At 40.9% G+C, this 6,000-nt stretch overlaps 1 protein-coding gene across 1 annotated transcript in view; it reads left to right on the top strand.

Annotated features, from left to right (window-relative positions):
* The first annotated feature begins 801 nt into the window (after window positions 1–801).
* Window positions 802–6,000, top strand: part of LOC115143500 (metabotropic glutamate receptor 4-like) — a 305,004-nt gene continuing 299,805 nt past the window's right edge. The window contains exon 1 of the mRNA XM_029683987.2: window positions 802–1,358. The gene's annotated coding sequence lies outside the window, so the exon portion shown is untranslated. The remainder of the gene's footprint in view (window positions 1,359–6,000) is intronic.

The following is a 6,000-nucleotide window of genomic DNA, read 5'->3' as shown; positions in this document are numbered from 1 at the left end:
ACATAGAACACAAACCATAGAATGCCCACCCCAACTCATGCCCTGACCAAACCAAAATAGAGACATAAAAAGGATCTCTAAGGTCAGGGCGTGACACCTGTGCAGTTAATTTTGGACAAACTAAAAACGGTTTGTCCTAAAGGAAGCTAATGCATCATGAACCATAACTTTTTGCCACCCAGAAAATACAGCACACAATACACCAAGCATCGCATTGGCAATGCAGCGTCTGTTAGAGAAAGCTTGCCTGTTTGAGTCAGCTGAGCTGCGTCACATTTGAAAACATAGAAATACCGCCTTTTGTTCCCGCACTAGAAAAACGACCAAAAGCGTTGTTGTTAGATAGATACAGTTTTAATATTTGGTTGCCCTGTCAAATCTCGACAGCATCGACTACTGGATGTACATAGTATTTGCATGTCAAAAACATAACGATTAGGTCTAATGAACTATTTCGGTTTTCAAAAATGATAATCTAACATCTTTATTGAGGCAGGCGAACCAATTGCGCCTCACCTGTTTATTGCAAATCTTCGTGAGCGTGAAGATGCGCTATGTCTGCTACACACTTTTGAGCAGACTAATCATAACATATCCTTATACATATTCAATGTTTACAGGATTAGGGTATAACTCCAAAACAAGTAATGTAGCAGGTGGTCGAATCGACATAGCCTAAATCAAAAAGAATACCAGCACGATTTAATAAGTGCATGGCGCACTCTTTCTTGGCATGTGGTGTAACTGCCTTCTGGTAATTGTGAAATATTTGCGCTTTCTATCCGGTTCTCAGCAGAGGCATTGATACCAATCCCTTTACCAAAATGAAATGTGCATTTTGCTGCGTTGCATTATGATCAAATGAATTCAGTGGGCGCTGAGTGCACTCCATCGATTGGACATTGCTGTCTCCATTTCGCGGGCATGCGAGGTTTGCTTTTCAGTCATCTTCATTATCAGGAAATGTCAATATATGTTGTTTAAACACATTAAGTGACTGTAGTATAAAGGCTACTTTACGTCACCGGTCAATTCGACTTATCTGTAATCAGCAGCAGGCAACGAAAGTTAGGCGAGTCAAGACTTTCAGAAGCACTTTCCACTGGACACTCCAAACACTGGAAACTCCAGCGGCTTTGGGATCGAGACAGCCTACTCAAACGCATGGATTTCTTTGGGATATTTCAAACGATGGATGGAACTCTTTGGAAGTAAGGTCGAGGACATTCTTCAAGTAATCTACACAATATTACAAACAGGAACGACATTTTTCTTGATTCTTACATTGACACGTTTGTGCATTGGATATGGGTCAGTTCACACCGAGAAGATTCTGCCAGAGCAGACCCGGTAAAGGGGTAAGTAGCCGTAAAATGGGTCAACTTTGAAATTCAAATATAAAGCAGAAGATAGACAAAGGCATTCAAATTATTCACATTTCCGTTCGCTCAAGCTCTATATGTGGTTGTATAAAATTAACTGAAAGTAATTATTTAGACAAACGGAAGTGTTGTAGCCTAGGAGTTTGTGTAGCCTAACGAATTTGACTATAATGACATAATTGCAAAATATTGGTAAATACTTGCAGAGAAACGTCGAGATCTCATTATGTGGTGTATGTGTATCCTGAGAAGTGCAACACCAGGAATACTGAGGCACGCATTGATTGTTTTATGCATAAAGGTGCAGCGTGTGTGTGCAGGTCTGTGTCCGCACCCGTAGTCCACACGGAAATTATGCGGACTGCAGAGCAACGAGAGATGTTTTTGTCAGGAAGCGAACAAACGAAGTTACGTTGCTTCACGTATGCTTTTGTGGGGAAAACAATGTTACAATTGATCGAATATATCTCACGACTGATATCTACACTTATTTTGAGCCACTATGGAAGTGCATGAGCAACTGACTCTCTGCTATTCAGACGAGTTAGAAATATCACAGAATGTGAGGTGCCTTCTAAAGAGCACGATACCCCACCATATGCATCACTGCAATAAGTTCGACACGCCGGAGAAAACTCCCGCGGGGAAAGCAAACGGTGTGTTAGAATTCTTTTCCCCTCCAGATGCTCTACAGCTGTGCAGCATCCTCTTGGCAATCTCTAGAAAACGATCTGGAGACACACGTGTCAAATGGAATGGAAAACTATTAACTGACACAACTGTCAATTGAGAAGAATTGTGATGGATATAGGTAGTCATAAAATGAACACCATGGATAGTCTGAAGGACTATTCGGCTGCACCATGCAACAGCTTTTAGAAGTTTTGACATTTCTCATTGGAAATGTTAACACATTGGGTTTGCACATTCATTTTCTTAGCAACCTCACCCTATGATAATTCCAATGTTCAGTGGAAGTCAGCCTTTTATGACCAAGTATTCTTCAAGGTCCAATGCAACCGTTTTTATCTCAATATCTAAAATTGATGTAGCTAGGCGGTCTGAAACCGCTCCGATGCAAAACATGCTGACATTTCAGGTGGTATTTTCAAACAACCCTTACACTAAAAATACATGATCATCATTTTCACAATTTCACAGTATATATACATATATATATATATTTCCACACTATGAAGTTGGAATAATCCTGTGAAATTGTGAATATATATACATACATACATATATACAGTGCATTTGGAAAGTTTTCAGACCCCTTGACTTCTTCCACATTTTGTGAAGTTACAGCCTATTCTGAAATGTATTAAATAAAAACATTCCCTCTGCAATCTACACACAATAGCCCATAATGACAAAGCGAAAACAGTTTACATTTTTTTTTATTTTTTTTACAAATGTATGAAAAACAACAACACAGAAATACCTTATTTACATAAGTATTCAGACCTTTTGCTATAAGACTCGAAATTGAGCTCAGGTGCCACCTGTTTCCATTGATCATCCTTGAGATGTTTCTACAACTTGTTTGTAATCCACCTGTGGTAAATTCAATTGATTGGACATGATTTGGAACGGCACACACCTGTCTATATAAGAACCCACAGTTGACAGTTCATGCCAGAGCAAAATCCAAGTCATGAGGTTAAAGGAATTGTGTCGAGGCACAGATCTGGGGAATGCAACCAAAACATTTCTGCAGCATTTAAGGTCCCCAAGAATAGAGTGGCCTCCATCATTCTTAAATGGAAGAAGTTTGGAACCACCAAGAATCTTCCTAGAGCTGGCCACCCGGCCAAACTGAGCAATCGGGGGAGAAGGGCCATGATCAGGGAGGTGACCAAGACCCGATGGTCACTCTGACAGAGCTCTAGAGTTCCTCTGTGGAGATGGGAGAGTCTTCCAGAAGGACAACCATCTCTGCAGCACTCCACCAATCAGGGCTATATGGCAAAGTGGCCAGACGGAAGCCACTCCTCAGTAAAAGGCACTTGACAGCCTGGTTTGGGATGAATTGGAATGCAGAGTGAAGGAAAAGCAACCAGTGCTCAGCATATGTGGGAACTGGAACTGGAACTGCTGGAAGAGCATTCCTCATGAAGCTGGTTGAGAGAATGCCAAGAGTGTGCAAAGTTGTCATCAAGGCAAAAAGGTGGCTACTTTGAAGAATCTCAAATACAACATATATTCTGATTTGTTTAACAATTTTTTGGTTACTACATGATTCCATATGTGTTATTTCGTAGTTTTGATGTCTTCATTAGTATTCTACTATGTAGAACATTGTAAAAATAAAGAAAAACACTTGAATTAGCAGGTGTGTCCAAACCTTGGACTGGTATTGTATATATATATATATATATAACACAAAGAAATCACGTTTTTGACAGCACAGCCCCTTTAACATGATCATTTTAAATAAGATGGTGACAGGCATACACTTGAAACGGCCAGGTCTTATGGAAGATAAGAACATTGGTTTCTGCAGAGGTTGCACTGGAATATGACCTCTGGGGAAGTGAACACTGCCTTGAAAGTCAGATTACAGTAATGACATCATGATATTAATAATGCCGTTTCCATTTGCAGGATATCTATACCTCAGGCCTCACTATGTCTGTTTAGGGTATAAGATAAGCTCTGTTCAATCTTTGTCTCAGCTTGCCTTGTCTCAGCTTGCCTTCAAATCGGACCGCTGACATGATTGCTTCCAAATGTGCACTTTTCTGCAGATAATTTGTTTATTGTTTTTGACGAACGTACAGCTAAAAGGGAAAAGTACTCTAAATATCACTGGGTTGACTAAGCACAACATTTTTTATTTAGATTCAATTTTGCCCGGTCTTTGAGGTTCCCCTGGATAGATTTGATGTCTTCCGTTATTGGGTTATTCCTTCTGGCATGTTCTTAATGAACACAGCCACTGGTAGCCTAGCTACATGATGCTAGACAGATAGAGAACACATGTGATGTGAGCAGATCCCAGGGGGATACAGGTTGTGTGTCGTAGGCTACTGTATCAATGCAACACGCTGCATGGAAAAAGAGGTGCAGGGCTCAAACAACCTTAGATTTACTTTACCCTGCGTCGCTCTGCTGCTCCCCTCCCCCTCTCTCTTTCTCTCTCTGTCTTTCTCTTTATCTCTCTTTGTACCTCTGTCTCTCTCTGTCTCTCTGTCTCTGTCTGTCTCTCTCGCTCTCGGTTGGTTTAACATGTGCACACTCAGCAAGAGCCCTCTGGGTAGCCCACTGTTCTTAAGTTTCTTTAATATGCCATGGGGCAGAATGTAAGCAGCTATGGAGTAGATAGCATTACTCTATTCTATACCAAGTTAATAATGTATGGCTACATGCATAACATATTATGCTGGTTCTTAATAGATGGTGTTATTGCTGTTTGACATTCCAATCTAGTTCGGAGTGGTCATGTGTCTAGGACATCCATTTATTTAAAGTGAATAAAATCACAGTAATCAACATTTAATATCGAAATACCAAGTAGAAAAAACGGTAGCGTATTTTCAACAGAGTGGAGAGAGTGGTTCATTGTTGCTTAAAATGGATTTTATATAGAAGATAAAGAAAAATTGGAGGATGGATTTCCAAAAAACAGCCCCAATGACTTCCCCCGGAGCGATGTTGTTCCATCTGTAAAGAGTTTGGCTGGGAAGGAAGGGGACTTCCATTGGGCTGTGCAGCCTATCACGAGCCCGAGTTCCAGCTTCAGTCTCCTCCCGGCAGATACCATCTGCTCATTGGAGGCCCTGTCCAAGCAGCTCTGTGTTGGTATAATGGAGAGAGAGAGAAAGAGAGAGATGGGGGAGGGGGAGGAAGGGGGGTTGGTGGGAGAAAGAGAGGTGGAGAGAGAGAGAGAGGTAGCTAGAGAGAGATGCAACACTGCACTAGACTGACTCATACTGGCAAGATTTGTCTGTATGGCTCCCTTGTAAGTTCCGTGACCATGGCATTAATTCATAAGGGTTCTGTGTCAGAAGTTGAGTTTTCTGTAGGCATCGACGCCTAAAAAAACACTGACCATTCCATATTGCTACCCAGGTAAGGTTTGTGGAATGCAACAAGCCCAATGCAGTCTTGATCTCTGTCTACACAATCTGTGATGCAGAGTAAACTGCTCATTCACTATGAACTAGGCAGAATGTCCTGACTCCTGAGAGGATTCATTCATTCATATTACTAACAGTGGATAAAGAAAAGTAACCAATCTGTCTATTCAATAGACACAGTCAAGATCGGACATTTATAGAGGAAAGAGGAAGTTCATCAGTTCTGGAGCTTTATGGTTACAGTTTTTCAATTGGAGATGAAAGACGTAAGAATTGTATTTATTCAACTGTGCTTAAACGTACCTAGATATAGCAGAACAGCCATTATCAAATGTTTGGATTGCATATCTTTAAGCAGTTGCCTAATATGTGGGTGTCATCATAAAGTGTCACCAGAAATTGATTCAAAAGGGCTTAAATTCATCATGTGTGTCTTCAGAGAAGGTCTGTACAACAGTAGACCATGTACATTAAGCAAGGCCACGATTGAAGTTATGTGAATATCTATCTCAAACACAGCCGACCACACTCGCATG

This window comes from Oncorhynchus nerka, linkage group LG15, assembly GCF_034236695.1.
Source record: "Oncorhynchus nerka isolate Pitt River linkage group LG15, Oner_Uvic_2.0, whole genome shotgun sequence".
Taxonomy (NCBI): Eukaryota; Metazoa; Chordata; class Actinopteri; order Salmoniformes; family Salmonidae; genus Oncorhynchus; species Oncorhynchus nerka.
Note: the sequence above shows the minus strand (reverse complement) of the source record. Positions and strands in the feature narration are given on the sequence as shown.